Source organism: Canis lupus, chromosome 1 (genome assembly GCF_048164855.1).
Source record: "Canis lupus baileyi chromosome 1, mCanLup2.hap1, whole genome shotgun sequence".
Classification (NCBI taxonomy): Eukaryota; Metazoa; Chordata; class Mammalia; order Carnivora; family Canidae; genus Canis; species Canis lupus.
In genome coordinates this window covers 73,548,351-73,564,314 of record NC_132838.1, presented here as the reverse complement: position 1 = coordinate 73,564,314, position 15,964 = coordinate 73,548,351, and the positions used below count along the sequence as shown (strand labels likewise).

Below are 15,964 nucleotides of genomic sequence, written 5' to 3'. Positions count from 1 at the left end.
CTGTGAGAACTACAAACACAACTCGCCTCCAAACCAGAACTCTCTTACACATTTTGTTTTTAATAAAAGAGAAAGAACCAGAGTTATTATACTGTGTTCAGTGTAAATTTTCTTTTAATGTTCTGGCACACATGAACATCTCTCCACCTCTTGTAGTATAACTGCACAGAAACAGCAAGGAGGAGAAATTGCCATTACAAAGCAGGAAGTCTGTATATCGGCAAATGTCAAAAAACTCTGATATGTTCCTCAAAGTCTTGGCTTGATTGCTCAGGGAGCCCACTTACCATTTTGTTTCAGTGAAAGCAAAATTTAAAAACAAGTATCTTTGCTGGGATTTCCAGTCTCCACCTGAGGGCAAAGGAAGCTCTAGACCCATAGGAAGGAAGACACAGACAGAGGCCCTGTAAGGTTTAAGTAAAACCCGTTTTCCACTTCTCCTCCCACCCTCCCTGTATCAAGTCCATTCTTTTTTTTTTTTTTTTTTAAATCAAGTCCATTCTGCTTGGTGTCCACCTGGCTTTGATCCAATTGGAATTCAGTGCTAAGAGCTTAAAATACAATGACAACCTTTTGTGTTCAGCTTTCCTACGTAACAAAGAGAGACCATAACACCCCATTGGAAGCTTCCTGATTCAGTTCAGTGTAAACAGTTTTTCCTGGTAGGTAATGTTAATAAATCTGTGACTTCTGTCCCTCACCCCAGCACCCGTCTGGTACCTCTAGTCTCTCCAGTACTGAGCCTCAATTCTGAAAGTGGACTGGTCTTCAGGAAGGCCCTGGCTCCATCAACTATAATCTGTGTGACTATGCGCAGGTTGATTAATCTCTTGTTGCCTTCATTCCCTCTTCTGTAAAATAAGGATAATTAATAGTAACAAGTCATAGTGTCATTGTAGGGAATTAAATGGGATAATGGGTGCAAAGAAAAGTAGTATAGATATAACTAGGAAACTCCAGTGTTGGGTAGCCCCAGTGGCTCAGTGGTTTGGTGCCGCCTGCAGCCTGTGGTGTGATCCTGGGGACCCGGGATTGAGTCCCACATCAGGCTCCCTGCATGGAGCCTGCTTCTCCCTCTGCCTGTGTCCCTGCCTCTTTCTCTCTGTGTCTATGAATAAATAAATAAAATCTTAAAAAAAAAAAAAAAAGGAAACTCCAGTGTTAACCATGAGTAGTATTCTTTTTACTAGTCACTTTTACCTCACCATTCAAATCAGACAGGATCTGTTAACCAATACTTTCACCAGTGCAGACATTCATGGACACTTACTGTGTAAACCAGTGATGTATTTTCATGTGTGACATTACATCTTTAATTGTAACATGAAAGGTTATTTTTCCAGATTGCATTCATTGAACACACATCTATTGAGAAGATGCAGTGTGCTGGGTACCATAATGTATTTCCAGTACATGGATGGGCAGAGGTGCTCAGGAAATGTTGGAGAGATGAATGAGTAAGTGAATAAATTACCCTCCCACAGATGCCCCTCTTGGATGCAGTTGCAAAGGTGGATAAGAGAGGTTTGTTCATCCCTTCATCCCTGCTCCTTCCAGACCTGGGTGCTCCCCACTCCTACCCAGAGTTACAGAGCCTCCTGGCTTCAACGTTTCTCCTGTTTCCTTGTCTGGCTTCCAACCAAGAGGTTCTGACAAAGTAGTCATTTCAACACATCCTTTGTATTACATAGTCAGGGATTATAAAGAATGCTCAAAAAGAAGGCATCTCACATGCATAAGGAAAGTACCTTCGTGTTTCAGGGTCTAGGTCTTATTCTTATTTCACCCTGTATAACAGGGCCGTCTCCCAAACTTTAAGTATCAAGTGAAAAAGGAATACTTTGTACAGAGTTGGCCTGGACAATGGTCAGGACACGGCATTTGTGCTTTTGTGCTTTGATAGGCTCTGGGAATAATCAAACTGTACTTCCATTTTTATGTCCCTGGAATGGACAACAAATGATTTTTGCCGGCCTGCCAATATTCATCTTCCCTTGTTTTGGTGATTTGAGTCATACCCCATCCTCTGTGACTTGGGAGGAGCCCTACCCCTTGCCCCTAGCCTCCAAAGTGGAGCAAATGTCACAAGCCTGGACCCTCAGTACATCCAAACCACAGAGCCACAGGGTTGGGTCAGGGAGGCACCTGACTCAAGTTGGTCTGATCAGAATGAATCCCAGGACTGGAGTAGGTGATTCCAGAAGGAAACATTATCTTCTTTCACATTTAATATGGACTGAGAGAGTACGATCTTGGAGCTTTGGAGGCACAAGATGGCACCCGGAAATGAAGCAAATACAGAAACAGAACTGAACCACAGGAAAAGACTGTCTTGATTTCATTTAAGTCCCAGAATCAACTCATGTTTGAAGCCAGACTTGCTCTGGATTTTTCAAATCTGTGAGTAAATAAAATCCCTAGTCCCTGTTTAAGCTTGTCAAGGATGGGTTTTTATTTACAACCCTAAGAGCCCTGTGTTATTCACAGATCTTGTCACAGTGACTACAATTTTACATTACTTATTCCTTTGCATTAATGTAGGAAATAAAGCTATAAAATTGCAAATGTGCTATCAGCCATGAACCCAAGACTTCTTCGATAACTATCATCTATCATTTTCTTTTTTTTAAAGATTCGTTTATTTATTTATTTGACACAGAGAGAGATTGAGAGAGAGAGAGTGCACAAGTAGGCAGAATGGCAGGCAGAGGGAGAGGGAGAAGCACACTCCCTGCTGAGCAGAGAGCCTGATGTGGGGCTCAATCCCAGGACCCTGGGATCATGGCCTGAGTCAAAGGCAGATGCTTAACTGATGGAGTCACCCAGACACTCCTACAACCATCATTTTCACTTGGTTGCTAATACTAGCAATTAGGCTATAAGCACTCCAAGGATAGACCTCAAGACCACACTGAACAAAAGCAGAGAAGTTCGCCGTGAACTCTCTTAGTCTATAGCACTCCTTTTATGTGATTTGTCTTGGAGTTCTGTGGAGAACCCAGATACTGGAAGATAGCGAAAGCTTCTTGAATGTGTGGAGCTTACAATGAGCCATTTTTCTTTTGTTTGGCAAGTCTTTTGTTTCCAACAACTTTCAGAGACATCATGGACCGTAGAAGGTGAACCAGAATTCTATTCTTTGGATTCAGTTACCTCTGCTGGCTTGTCCGTGAACCAGCAATGTCTGTACCCAAAGTTGTCCAATCAGGTGGCACTTTATGAACTCATAAACCTGAGATTCTTTGATTCACTCAATCAATGCTATTTATGGAGCACCTACTGTGTTCCAGATGCTGTACAAGTTACTGAGCACTGGAGATTCAGAGATGAATGAACACATTTCCTTCAGCCAAAGAACTTAGAGTCCCTGAATCATGCAGACAATCCCTCCCCCAGCCCATAACTGTAACAGGCATGACTGATACCGTTACCGAGATGACTAAAGAGGTGGAGGCAGGAACTCAGGGTGAAGTGGTTTTTGAACAGGCATGAGCCAAGCAAATGGGGTGGAAGTGGCATGCAGAAAGGGGGAATAATATTGACAAAGGAAGGGGTGGTAGGAGAAACTCTGGGACATTCAGTGACCTGGATTTGGTACACTGAGCTTGAGTGCAAGACTGAGAGACAATACAAGAAGAAGCAAACACACCATCACAAAGGGCTCCTTCTGCCAAGTCGAGGACAGCATTTGACTGAGGATGCCTTCAGGGGCTCCCTATCTGCCACAGAATAAAATCTAGAACTCTGGAGCCCTTGAATCAGGACCAGTACATGGTTTTGCTTTTTCACATTGGAGTAGCAAAGAGAACAAAATATATGATGGGTGCAGAGTCTGAAGACACCCCCTGGCGTGGCATTTTTGTTCAAATCAGCTGCATCTCTACTTCCCTGGTAACCCTGGACCCAGGGGACGAGAGGAGCCACGGATATCCCTGTGGGAGTCCTATGCTCACCCCCCAACAAGCCATACTCAGCTTAGAATCATTTTTCATTTGGTATGAAGTCATTTTTAAAGTGTCTGCTTTTCATTAAAACGGTAACATGATAGTCCCCGCGGGGGATGCACATGAGGCCGAAGTGAGACGGCCTCTCCTTCAGACTGGGGCATTTTCTTTTATGGCTTCTCTCCCTGAGCTTTGGTGGAGCTGAGTCTTTTGTTCAGAAAACCATGCCCAAATCTCAGGCCCTGAGGTATTTGTTGCTGTTGTTGCTTTGTTTGTATACTTGTGTTTGTTTTGATAGGCATCTTTTCATAAAATGGGCCAGCTCCAAAAACATTGGCTCTTTTCCCACATGAGTATCTGTCATGGGTCAAATGTGTCCCAGGTGTGGCTCCTTCAACATTCAGTTTACACATGCTTCTCATTACACGATCCCCAAGGGCTGTGAAAACATTTTCTTGAGCCTCCCCCAAATATCCACAACTAAGAATTGGTAAACACCAATTGGAAAAGCACTATTTATTTAAAGTGTACCGTGGGCTGTCCCCCAGTCCGATGGCTCCTCGGGCTCTGTGCTGCCTCACTGCCCTCCTGTCCGCACACCCACATCCCCTCTTACCCCATCCCGTTCCTTGGCTCTCTCAACATTCCCACAGCCCCAGAAGCACCATAAGCACTAGAGAGACCTGAACAGGCAGGAGGAGCTCTCAGACTTTCTGATGCCCACGTCACAATTCTACTTTCTAGCTCATGCTTCAATTTATGCAACTGGGATGTGCTTATTTAGCCTTTAAAAAATAGGATTGCTTGATAATCCTTTAGCTCAAAGCAGTCCATAGAAAGGAAGTGACAGGATCACTAAGGGAAAAGTAGCTTTGTAGCAAAAGCATTAGGCCAAGAAACAGGAAGAGCATTTGTGAAGGCACACTTCGATATGACTTTGGGAAAGTTACTTTTCCTCTCTGTGACTCAGTTTCCCTTTTGTACATTGTGGGGTTGGGCCAGAGGGTCCCTAAGCTTCTGAAATACTATAATTGTGAAACCGTATGTTGAAATATTATGTATCTATTATACTGAATATGGGTCACTTAAAAAGTAAAATTATAAGGGTGCCTGGATGGTTCAGTCAGTTAAGCACCCAACTCTTGATTTTGGCCCAGGGTATCATCTCAGGATCGTAAAATTGAGCCTCATGTGGGGCTCCTTGCTCAACACAGAGTCTGCTTGAGATTCTTTCCCTAGGCCCCTCCCCTGGTTCATGTGCACGCACATTTGCTCATGCCCTCTCTCTCAAATAAATAAAATCTTTTAATAAAGCAAAATTGTGAATTTTATTTGACTAATAGGGTACTCTCTTTTGTGAAGCAGATAATGAGAGACCAAAATCTCACATTTGTCATCAATAAAAATAATTACCTTGCAAGCAGGAATAAAGGGAGAAAGCTTTAATCATGTATAATATGTGGAATATAAATTGAGTTTTTTGTGTGTTTTGTAAGGAAATGAATATGAAAAGTATTTTTATAAAAGAAAGACTGGACTCCAGAGGTTTGAAGCCATTTTCAGCAGCAAACAGCAGCAGATACAAAGATGAAGAGAACAAAGTCACCCTTGGTCATCAGAGGCCTGGCTGAGCTTCACTGTGCCCCCTAAACCATCTTCTGATCATTTCAAGAGAGCCTCCTGGTAGAGCTACTGCTCTTGGGGACTCTGGGTCTGACCTGGGCAGGAGAGACCCTAGTGATAGAAGAAACCTTCAACCTCCTTCCCTGGTCAAGCTTCTCTGCAGAACAAAGAAAAAAAAGAGCTGAATATGGACACCCAGTTACAGGGACTTATATCTGACTTTCATTTGGGTCCTCACAGAAGACTGACTTTGCAGGTGATGCCAGAGAAGGTGACACAGAGATAAAAGAAGTCAGCTATTGGTTGGTAGCAATAAGATTCTAGATAAGCAACTCCCTGGACCAGGATGTCACTTGGGGGCTGAAGGGGTGGGGGTAGGATCTAGGCTTCCAAGAATTTAACCTTGGTGTCAGGGTACTGGTCCCAATAAGAAACTGGATTGCCAACTTGAAGACGCTCTCTATTTTCCACTGGCAGAGGGAACAGAGCCTGCTGAATGGAAGCTTCCCAGGGCAGGATGGGCTACAGAATCCAATGGTGATATCAGACTCTAAAGCCAAGAGGGACCGAAGAAGGGAAAATCCTCTTTGCCCATCCCGGTTTCCCCAACCTGCTGTACTCATCTTCCATCTGATTTGGACATTTGACTTGCTGACCTGTTTTGCTGTCCTGCTCTTGTCAGGGAGAATGGGCTCCCATTTAGTGGCCTGAGCTTTAATCTCCACCTTTCCCTGGCTCATCGCATGTTACAGAGCCATAACAAAGCCACCATATCCATGTTGACCCTTGGGATACAGCACTGCCTCCCTCCCCCAGCCAACACCATAACAAAAAAACATAAGATCTAGATAGGATAGAAATCTGCAGACAAAATCCCAATGCTGGATGTACTTTTTGCTTTTAGCCATTTTTTGGACATATCCAAAATCACCAAAAGAGATGTAAACCTACCTTATAAACAGTTTCCGTTAGGTATTCCCATATAAGTGCAGTGACAAGCCATCTCACACTTCTAGGAAGCTCTTGACCATTAGTCTGTTCCAAAGCGATTATTCAATACACAACCACAAACCTGCAAATAAGAGTTCTGAGTCTTAGATCCATGACTCCAAGTTCTAACACATCCTTGACCCCTGGATTGTCACACCAGCTTTTCCTATTTTGGGGTTCACATCTTTTAGAGAATCCAGATCTGTCTGCTTTAGTCATCTCAGGTGGGGAAGCATTAAAGGTCCAGAATTTTCCATGCCACATCCACATTCTGAGACTTCAAATTCACTGGAAAAAATAAAAAGATACCAACATAGAGTTAAAAAAAAAAAAAAACTGTGTTTAAATATTCCCACCAAACAAATCGATATTTTTCAAAGGAAAAAGTATGATTCAATGCAATTGGGTTACTCACATAGAAGATATGTTAGAAATATTAGCTTGTAGAGAGCAAGGTCTAGTCATGGGATTCAAAGTTACAAGTTACTCTTGTTCGATCTTTTAGACTATACATAATTTCATTTGGATATGAACTCAAAGGTTCAAACTGGAGGCCCTTAGTGGAAAGGGGTTCCTGGTTGGCATGACCTCAGTGTACCCCACCTGAAGGCGTGCTCTGTATCCATGGAGTTCACCTCTTCAAAACCAAACCCCACCTCAGCTTGTCAAACAACCCCTGCCTTGCACGCTGTGAGGTTAAAAGTGCTTGGACAAAATCCAATCCCAATGATTCACACCAGTAGAATTACCTAGTGGGAGCAACAAAGTGAAACGTATTCGATTTGATTTCTGATACATTCCTGCCCCTCTGGCCATGACTAGATTTCTGACTTACTTTTTACAAAAAGGTAGAGGTCTTTCATGGGGATGGAATGATGGATAAGGAGGAAGGGGATAAGAAAAGTCCAGGTGATGAGTGTCATTGTGGCTTCTGGACAACCAGGAGAGAGAAGCTGTTCCACCCTTCTCCAATCTTTCCAGGCCACGGGCTGGAAGCATGGAGAGATAAGGCTGCCCAAATGTCACTGAAGAAGTTAAACCCAAAGCAGTGCCAAACTCTTCCGCACACCCTGCCCAGCCTCCAGCTAGCAGCACTTGAGCATAGAATGGATGATGCTTGAGCTTCCCAGCATGGAGTCCTACATCAATGAAATCTCTCCCTTTATAAATCTTTATAATTAAGGCCCCTTCCTTCTGCCTTCCCAAGATGGGAAGAAAAAAAAACCAACAACCTTTATACTCGTTCTCCCAGGCCTCTCAGTGGCTAGGACATGGCCTTATGGCTTAAATGTGGTCAATAAGTGGCACCCACCTAGCACTGTGAATCTTGAGAGAATGACAAGCAGGCTAAGGTCCAATTTTAAGTTACCCCCAGTGGCTTCAGGGAAGTGGGCAATGGTCAGGACCTGGAGTGCAGGAGACCCCAGGGGGCAAGACGCACAGAGGCCATGGCTGTGGTGGGACTGTGGTGCTTCTTCCTCTTTCCCTCGGGAGCCTGGCTTTCCAGCCTTCCTGTCAACTGTGTGATTACCCAATACCCTTCACATAAATCTTTCTTCTGCTTAATTTAAAAGGAGTCCACTTTTGTACAAATAAAACATAAATCACATTGAAATAGGTTGATTTTCCATCCCTCTTTAGTGAACTCAAGAGTGGCCACATGTCTTGTTCGAGTGTAGGAAATGTGAGCAGAAATGACCATGTGTCACTTCTGGGAAGAAGTTTTTTTTTTTTTTTTTAAGATTTTATTTATTTATTCATGACAGACACACAGAGAGAGAGAGAGAGGCAGAGACACAGGCAGAGGGAGAGGCATGCTCCATGCAGGGAGCCCGACATGGGACTCAATCCCGGGTCTCCAGGATCACACCCTGGGCTGAAGGTGGCACCAAACTGCTAGGCCACCAGGGCTGCCCTGGGAAGAAGTTTTAAGAACCAGCCTGTAGTTTGCTCTCTTTTTCTCTTGTCAATGTTTCACACTGGGGTCAGCCAACTTGTTCTGTAAAGGGCCAGAAAGTCAAATTTTGGGGCACTGTGGCCTGTACTCTACCTCTACTGCAAATACTCATTTTTGTTAGTAAAATGCAAACACAGTTATAAATAATATCCATGTTTCATATCTATGAATAATAAACAGATCTGTGAATAAACATATCTATGTTTCAATGAAATATATTTATATTCACAGAAGCAGATGGCAGACTGGATTCGGCCTACCACCTAGAGTTTTCCAACCCTGGGTGAGAGGCAGCTTTGCCAGCCTCAGCCTTTGAGAGAGGAGGTGGGGAGCAGAAACACAGCAACTCACAACACGCACATAACATGAGTGAGAAATACAACTCTGGTTTTGTAAGCCACTTAACTTTAGGGGTCACTTGTCACTGCAACATAACTCACCCTACCCCGACTGCTACAGAAGTATACACAAGTAACCTCCATGCAAGGAAACAAAAGCTAATTTTTATAGGATTTGAAGAAGTTAGAGCTACAGAGTGAGGCAAAAACTTATTCCATCTCATAGTCAAAGAGCCTTTACTTTACTTTGATTGGACTTGAAATCCACTACAGGTGCCTCTAACCCATTACCTTTATCATCACAGACAACAGTGTAGTTCTGTCTCACGAATGGACCACAGAACTAGAAGCCCATAGAACTGGATTCTAGTCTTCCATGCACCTCAGATTAGTGTTTAACTGAACCACTCCCATCCCCTTCTGGGTCTCTGTCTCTGTAGAAAACAAAGGACTGACCCAGAGGCGTCTTCCTCAAGCTCCAGAGTTCAAAGCCCCACCCCCACCTCCACCCTCCGGAGACCAGTGTTTGCTGGATGACTGACGACAGAAGGTGCAAACATGACCCAGGTAACTACAAGCTGCTTTTGAAATAGACCCTGTAGGCTGGCACATGCGTGCTAAGCACCTGGAAATCAGGAGTGGTTTTCCAGACACACAGGAAGCAGCAGCATGAAGCCAGCAGAACAAAGCACGAGGATGGAATGTGAGGTCTGTGCCCATGCTTCTCTGCATCCCTACTGAGAACTTAACACTCTGCAGTTTACTCACTCTTGGCCTTGGGGATAAATTCCTTCTTGCTCCTTGGTTGTTTCCAAAGTATGTTCTCATCTCAGATTCAGCAGAAGTAGAAGAGAATCAAGATTGAAAGCAGAAAACTCGGGCCCCTCATTTCATTCTTCCCTTTCATGCCCACACCCGGGGTGAGGACCTTCTCAACAGCACGTGCTGTACCTGGCCAGGCCCAGCATCTGGTGCCGGGAGGGTCAGAGCCTGTGAAACTGCGGCTTACCCCACGCCAGAGGCTTAATCCCTGAACTCTGAATCAGTCCTTGGCAGAGAGAAGGCTCTTGGCCCACTTGGAAATTTCCATCCTCTAAACCACCCCAGGCCAGTTGCCAGCTCAGCTAACCCTGGGGACGCAGGCCGAGGGCTTCTGTCTGGCCCTGCCCGGGTCTGGGGGACCTTCAGACAGGGGAAGGTGGCATCAAAGCCCTCTCCTGCTCTAAAGCTCCCTGCTGATAGCCGGCCTTACCACCTGAGATCACCACCCCTGCTCATTCCTTTATCTGTGGTAGAGGGCAGCACTCTACAGCTTAGAGAGCAGATCAAGTTCATTATTAGTTTTTGCAAATAAAGTTTTATTAGAACACAACCATGTGCATTCATTCCTATATTATCTGCGGCGGCTTTCCTGCTACAGTGGCCGAGTTCAGATGCTGCAACAAAGACCGTATGGCCTGTAAGCTTTACATCTTTAGGAACTGGCCCTTTGAAGAAAAAATTCACTGAGCCCTGGCCTGGTATTTTCTACCAAGAGTGCTTTTGTGTTACATTAATCCACCAACAGCTTTGGAAATATTGTGAGGATAGGGACGCCTGGGTGGCTCAGCGGTTGAGCATCTGCCTTCAGCTCAGGGTGTGATCCTGGGGTCCTGGGATCAAGTCCCTCATCGGGCTCCCTGGGTGGAGCCCGCTTCTCCCTCTGCCTGTGTCTCCGCCTCTCTCTCTGTATCTCTCATGAATAAATAAATAAAATCTTTTTGAAAATATTTTTTTAAAAAAAGGAAATATTGCGACGGTATTTTTCAGGATAACTAATTGAGAGTGAGACCCTAAAGATTATAGAACAAGTTGAGAGTGTGTGTGTGTGTGTGTGTGTGTGTATGTGTGCATGTGGGGGGCAGTTTGTGTGCATGAATTAGGGATGGAGACTGAGGAAGAAAAAACTGAAAAAAAAAAAAAACCTTGAATACCACATAGGTTTAAGCAAAGCATTTCAGAGAGGATTCTGGGAAATAGCAAATGGACAGTGGGAGAACTCTGGGCCCAGGGAAGAAAACAAGAAACTGTACATATTATTATTATTATGAATATTATGTTTTAAAGATTTTATTTATTTGATAGAGAGATAGCATGTGCGTGAGCAGGAGAGGGGCAGAGGGAGAAACAGACCCCTCCTGAGGAAGGAGCCTGATGCGGGGCTCATGCCCAGGACCCTGGGACCATGACTTGAGCCAAAAGCAGATGCTACCCACTGAGCCACCCAGGTGCCCGGTTAGGAGTATTATTATGAAAGCAAGGAAAATGTGGTGACCCACATACTATCCTATTTAGCTTCCTCTCCGAAAGCCTGTGAGGTATCGCAGGGCATACAAAGTCTACACTGAGGGGCCTGCATTCTGGCACGGCCTCCCTGCGGTGCCTCCCCAGGTGACCCAGTGAATGGACCTGAATTCTTTGCTTCCACTTCTGAGGCTACTGCTCTCCGCCAGGGACATTTTAGGCTAACTTCAAGATCTGCCTCAGGCTGAACATCCTTGGACCCAGGTGGGCCCTCTGACAGCCGAACGAAAAGCCTGACACCACCTGACTGGGACCCCAGCTGACACACAGCAACACGGGGCAAGGGGGCCGGTACCTGGGGGAGCCAGCCTCACGCCCCCAGCTTCCTGCCACACCTGGCACCACACCAAGCCTCCATAAAGGCCAAACACTGTTTACCTGGTGCCTCGACGTCCTTTATTTCTGACTTTGACCCAAAGCTCAAGACTTAAAGTGATAATAATACTCTAAAACATTGATGCCCAACGTTTACATACAGTATTTGAGTTAATTCTAACAATCCTATGGAATTGTTGTTACATTCTTCATTTTTATAAATAAGAACACTGAGACTCAGAGAGGCTAAGTAACTTGGCTAAGGTCACACAGCTAACAAGACTGGGAACTAGAACGCAGGTCAGCTCCTCGCAGTGGCACACCAACCCCTCGAGGGTAACTGAGATACTGATATGAGAGTCCAGAGGAGACAGAGAGAGCCACAAAGACATTACCAGAAAAGGAGAGAGCATACACGGCCCCCCCCCATGTCCCCTGTGTTAAGAGGGATGCGTCCCTGTCCACCATAACTTGGAAAAACCTGCAGCTGAAGCAGTGAACAGAAGGACAAGGAAGATCAAGTCTAGCTTTCCCCTCTGAATCCCCCAATTTTTTTCCACCTTCCTTTCTTTGCAAAATCTGTCTCCAGTTACTGATCAACAGCATTTTGGTTACTAACATAACTCTTTAGTACACGTGAACCAGGCTACAATTAAACAGGATTTATATTCAGTAAGTTTGTAAAAGTCAAAGAACCATGATTATGCTGGGGAGGGGGGGGAGTTAGGAATTTACAAAGAAAAGAGATTTGAATATCAAAACCAAATGACAGCATGGAACATATTAAAACAAAATATATGACATTCCTTCTCCATTTTTCTCCTGATTCCCAGAATGTAAAGCCCATCATTTATGCATCGTGACAAAGAAAATTTTTTTAAAAAGATGATTCAGAAAAAAATCTTTCAGGGTTCATTGTCATGAGGCCTAAGTAATCTATTAAATCTTACATATTAATTTTTAAAACTGGCATTCAACATCCCAATCTTTTGAATTTTCCATGTCACTTTGATTTTTCATCTCTGGCTCTAATTAATCAGAAGGCACTCCTTTTCTCCTGGAGGAAGAGATCTCTCTCGTTCTTAAGCAGCCTGGAAAGAAAGTGTGAAACCCATGTCTCGATGCCGGCTGCGCTTCTGGTGAGGCCATAAGGGTAAGTCAGAGCCACAGAGGCCACGCTGCGCTGAACGGCAGCCGAGCTGTGAGGACAGCAGGGCCCGGAAACAGCTGCGTGATTTTTTGCACTTGCTGGGAGCCGAGTGCCTTCTTCCTCTGCCCGATCCCGAGCAGCAGGGGCATCCCAGGCAATCAAAAAGAATTATAGACTAGAAAGGTTTCATCTGCCTCTTAGCCTTATTTTTCTAAACATTTTTACAATGTGAGATTCTGGCTGGCAACTCTAACAGTTTTCTCGGGTGAGTGTGTGTGAGCATGTGAGTGTGTGTGTGTGTGTGTGTGTGTGCATCCTCACCATGGACTCTCCCCTCTGCTGACTCCATCGACCTGCTGTGCCCCATTATCTGTGGCCTTTGTGGCTCCGAAGGTCAGCAACACTGTTCCCTGGATGAGGCCCAGGGAAGGAAGGAAGCTGAAACAGAAATGTTTTCTCAGCGAAGTGACCTGATTACACACAGAGTGACCGTTTCCAAGCCACCCCGTAACTACCCCCATCAGCTCTGGAGCGAGTCCACAAAGGCAGCAGAGGCCTCCTCCAATGGCTGTTCCTGGCTAAGCAGAAACTGGCTCCGCAGGGAGCAGGGCTGGGGGACCCGTCACCCACAGAGGGTCCTTGCGGGGGTGTGGGTGTCAGTGAGCATGGAGAGTGGGGGAACGGACACACTTTCATGTTGACAGAGGGGTTCCCCTCACCAAAGTCTGTGATGACGAGTGTGGACTCTACATCATCCACTGAGGTTTGCATCTTGGGGTGAAATAAGACCCCAAGTCCCTGTGTCTCAGGATCCTCGTCTGTAAAATGCATAACTACACAGATTGATGTCATGAAATGAGTGAGGGCCCAGAATATAACAGCAGTTATCCTTGTTATTGTCTGAGTTTCTGTGAGGCCCACAAGGCCCATACCCCTCTCCCTGTTGCCAGAACATTCTATTTCTCAAGCAAGCCAAGTTCTTCCCCCTCTGAAGATGCCTGCACTTGCCGTACTGCTGCCTGGAACACAGCTCCTGCAGCTCATGGCATGTCTGCTCCCTTCTCATCCCTCCCTGCCTGGGTAGGAACGTGATCTCCTGGGGGATCCTTGAAAGCACCAGCCGACTCCCACCCACAAATGCATTCAATAGCATCATCCTAAAAATCTGCTACCCAATAATTGTCACTACTTGAAATTACCTTGTTCACTTGTTTTAACTCATAAACTCATTATGTCAGCCCCTCCCACTTGGTGTGGCCCCCTAGTCCCAGGGTGCCCAAGACCTTCTCCATCTTAGCAGGAGGCCCAGGGAAGTAGGCCACCCTACTCCCCACTGGAAGGTCAGGGCAGTGGCCTAATTCACCTCAGCATTATGCCCGACACATAGCAAGAGCCCAAGAAACCTGTGTGGATTGAAAGAAGAAATTAGTGTTTTTCTCTTAACATTACAAATAAGTCATCCTGTCCGATCACAAGACACCCATGATTCCTCTCATTTCTAATCTACAAAGCAGAAAAAATAAAAGAAGTTACCAGAGTCATAGATTGTTTTGAACTAGAAGTTTTGTTGGAACCCTGACCTCAGGCCACTCCCCCCACCCTCTGAGAGGGCAGAATTAAGAACTGTGAACTGAGAGGTCATTGCCAAGGTCATCAGCTGGTGTATACCAGAGACAAGATCTCTCAGAGAATGATTTATCTCATGTTATGTGAACTATAAAGCAATATTTTGATGTAAGGTATTTACATTATTCTTCTACGTTTATAATTATTTTGTCTCACCAGGAATCCAGAATCTACTAGGCTTAATTAAGGACTGGTCATTTATCAAGAACTCCTATGTTGTTTTGAATTAAAACTTTATCCCCACCCAACTTGCTAATCAATTCAAATTGTGTAAATATATTACATATGTTTGTTTTTGATGAACTCCACTTTACCACCACTTCAGGCATTTCTACCATTTGTCACAGGTGGTCTGTGAGGCCAAAGAGAAAGTAAGTAACACCGAAGGATAAAATCAGCCATGGATAAAATCTTGGGACACCCAAAGGCAACGTGGTCACAATGGAAATCTGGGTTGCTGAGAAGAACCAGAAAATAACACAGAATGAGATACATGCCCCTCGCGAGTCTTCAGTTTTCTTGCCAGAACCCAGGTTGGCAACAGTCCTGGCTCACACAGAGTGTCTCAAATGGGCACACGGAAAGAAGTTTATCCCTATTCATTCTCAGACCCAAATGCCATACGTGCAGATAAAAAAAATTACCTTGAACAAATTTTAACCTGATGTAGAAGATAGCACCATCTCTTGTCATTCTGGTCACCTCTAGCGTGTACTCAGAAAACACCTCAAGATTTGAAATGGAATTTCAGACTTTATCTTGTTCCAACTCAATAGCAACTCAGAGAACTATTATTCTGGTTTTGCACAAAATATCTGCAATTTATAAGGGTGTGTTTGGGGTGCACTTTGGGGCCAGAGCTAAATGGGAATAAAAGATCGATGAAGTAAGCAGACATGGAGTTACCTAGATGACATCGAAGAAATGGAGTTTGAATTTGGGTCTCTTAGTACAATTCTCTCTTTGCAGGTCTGTCTATAGACACGTGTGTCATTCACACCTAAAATAATGTGTAATACACTCGGGGGTGAAACATCCTTATGTGCATGTTGGTTCCCAACCTTCTATTATCAGTGCTGCTTTGGGGAAGAGAGAAGGAAAGAAGGCCCTCAGACCAATGTATGCTTTTTTGCAAAATGTACACCCAATGCAAATTACACAGGAAAGTTAGCTGAGGGGCATAATTTGTTACACAAATAAACAAACACTATTCGGTTCCGTCTGTGGTTATAATGCAGTTATAACGAAAATCTAAAAACAACTGTAATGCTTCTAACCATGAAATTATAAGGCAAGAAAGTGGATTTAGATAACTATAAGAGCCTTAATTGTATGTTTGTAAACTCACAGACAAAGCTTTTCCTCAATTTAGCTCCAGCTCGAATGGCACATTCAAGCACAACTTATATTCCACCCTTTTTCTGCCATATGGGCCTAAGACCCCAAGCCTTAGAAAATCCCACCCTTCCAAAAGGATGTGAGTCGGGAGTGGAGGGGAAGGAGGAGAGAAATGCAGCTTCACTTGGCAAAGGCAGCCATAGAGACAGGATTTATTAAAGGTAGGGTCGTCCCAGGTGCACTTTTCCTGTATCTGTTCGGTTACACCCCATCAGAGAATTCCATCAGAGTTCTAGAATGTCAGAACCACAAGGCACCAGAGGCCCAATGTCCTGGTCCT

General features: G+C 44.6%; 1 long non-coding RNA gene across 8 annotated transcripts in view; it reads right to left on the bottom strand.

The window, feature by feature from the left end:
• LOC140638308 (uncharacterized) overlaps nt 1-9,904 on the bottom strand; it is a 35,826-nt gene extending 25,922 nt beyond the window's left edge. For 4 of the 8 annotated variants that reach the window (XR_012035407.1, XR_012035403.1, XR_012035414.1 and 1 more), the window contains exons 1-2: nt 9,621-9,903; nt 6,519-6,845 (exon numbers count right to left, since the gene is read on the bottom strand). This is a non-coding gene — a long non-coding RNA (uncharacterized lncRNA). Of the gene's footprint in view, nt 1-720; nt 852-6,518; nt 6,846-9,620 lie in introns of all 8 variants that reach the window. The other 4 variants (XR_012035413.1, XR_012035411.1, XR_012035419.1 and 1 more) reach the window with 4 other exon arrangements.
• Between the last annotated feature and the right edge of the window lie 6,060 nt (nt 9,905-15,964).